Source organism: Mus caroli, chromosome 4 (assembly GCF_900094665.2).
Source record: "Mus caroli chromosome 4, CAROLI_EIJ_v1.1, whole genome shotgun sequence".
In the NCBI taxonomy this organism is placed as follows: domain Eukaryota; kingdom Metazoa; phylum Chordata; class Mammalia; order Rodentia; family Muridae; genus Mus; species Mus caroli.
The window spans coordinates 47,671,623-47,673,934 of NC_034573.1; positions in this window are offsets into that span (position 1 = coordinate 47,671,623).

Genomic DNA, 2,312 nt, shown 5'->3' on the forward strand with positions numbered 1-2,312 from the left:
CCCCCCCCACACTACAGTGAGCTGACTTGGTGTGTAAGAGCACTTGCTGCCAAGCCCAATGTCCTGAGTTTAGTTCCTGTTTTCCCACAGATATCCATCTTCTGCCTCTGGCTCTTACAATTGCCCTAGCTCCTTTTCCAAGATAACCTCTGAGCCCTGGGGAAAGGGAATGCGATACAGCTGTCCAGTCTAGAACTGAGCATCCTCTTCAGTTTCTTGAACATTAAAAATGAACAAACAAACAAAACAAAACAAAACAAATCAAAAAACTCCCATCCCATTGCATTTCTTCTTTTGAGAACTTTATGTGTTTGGTTCTATGCCTCAATTTTCAGTTGTGTTGTTTTCTTAGAGTTTAAGGTTTTTTTTTGTTTGTTTGTTTTTGTATATTATAGATACTAACTTTCTGTCAGCTCTGTAGCTGATAAAGACTTTTTTCCATTCTGTAAGCTGCCTCTTTATTCAAATGATGATGTCCTTTGTTAGATACCTCCTATCAAGGTTTTTAGTTTCACGATAGGAACTGATTTTCAGTTGTTGCTCTCAGTGCCTGTGCTGCTGTGGTCCTATTCAGAAAGTCCTTTCCTGTGCTTGTCAGTTAGAGCATATGTTCTACTTTCTTCTTCAATTCTTTCAAGGTATTGGGACTTATATTGAAGCCTTTAATGCATTTGGAGTTGACTTCTGTGCAGGGTAAGAGGTAAGGATCTAGTTTCATTTTCTGAGCTGTAGCTATCCAGTTTGACCAGCACCATATGTTAAACCACTCTTGTTTTCAAGGTAGTTTTAATAGTCTTTTGTTGTTGTTCAATAGGACTCAAATAAATACATAGAATGAATGCAGATTAGGGAATACTTGTGAATTTGAAGCAATGACTTAGGTGTTTGCTCAACACTGTGGTTTGGGCATGTTTCCAAAATTTCAAGTCAGAAATTTGATCCCAGTGTGTAAGACCTGGGAAGCAGGATTCACAGGGATGCCCCGGGTATGAGATACTACCTCCTGAAGTGATGAATGCCGTTATTCTAGGATGCCTCATGGAAGGATGAGTTCAGTAGCTCCATGCTCTCCCTTTTATTTTCTTGCCCTCTCTTCACCTTCCATCACAGAATGAAAACACTTGATAGATACTTGGCTCTCCATCTCAAGTGGGAAGACTTCCCAGCTTCCAGAAGCATAGAAAATACATTTCTGTTTATTTAAAAGGATATCTGCTGTTGTGTTCTGTTATAGAAGCACAAGATGAACCAAAGCATGTTCTTGATAGATCTAAGCAATAGTGTGAAGTGAAAGAAAAAAAAAAGATATGGAGTGAAATATGTATGCAAGTTGCAAATTCGCATGAATAACATTATATCTATTTGAAAAAAAAACTCATATGAGTGAGACTATACACTTTAATTGCACCAGGCAGTTTACATATAGAGGAAAGGAAATGAAGGAGATGAGACGAATAAATGGGAGGGTTTATTCTAAGGCCAATCCAAGACATAGGGACTATGATTATCTCAACCTCCAACCATTGACCCCTGAGGTCTGAAAAGAAATTCAGTGTTTACATAATTATGAATGCATAAGTACTCTTTCCATGCAATACATTGTAACGATGTTTTCCTTATGGGAAGTTGAAGGACTTGGAGGTTGCTTTTTCTTTTTCTTCATATTTGGATTTAATAATGACATTTGATTTGATTAGGTTTCTTTCCACTATCAGTTCATCTCTAAGAAGCAGGCCATCTCTAAGGCAAGCAGAGAACCCCAGAAGCAGACCACCCTGTGGTGCTTTCATCTGAGACTTCTGACTTCAAGAACTTTGAGGAGGCAAATTTCTGTAGCTCAGCCATCCACTGAGATTTGCTAGAGTAGCCTACATGGACAGACAGATTTAGACAGTCCCTAAAACATGGAGGTAACTTTAAAACCAGAGATAGTAGCATCCAAGGAGCTTTGATGTCTATGCTTGAAAGATCCTCCATTCCTATAGAGGGATGTGGTGTTCTATCCTCCCACAACCCTCATCCCCCATTTTTTCTTTTATAGTCTCTGAAGATTGTTCTCAACTTCACTTTCTAACTTGTGCCATGGTTGTATGTCTGTCCACTTATTTGGGTATAGGGCATCTCACCCAACTGTCATTTTCCAGCTGAAATCTCATTTATCAGTTCTCCTCATCCACCCTAAAGTACTGAGGATCTCTGATTCATTGTCTTCATACTTAGTCTTCCACTGGGATAGGAGGAGGGGAACCCAACTACATCTTCTCACCTATTCTCCTGGTGGACTCACCTAAAGTAGCATCATCTGGATTTGG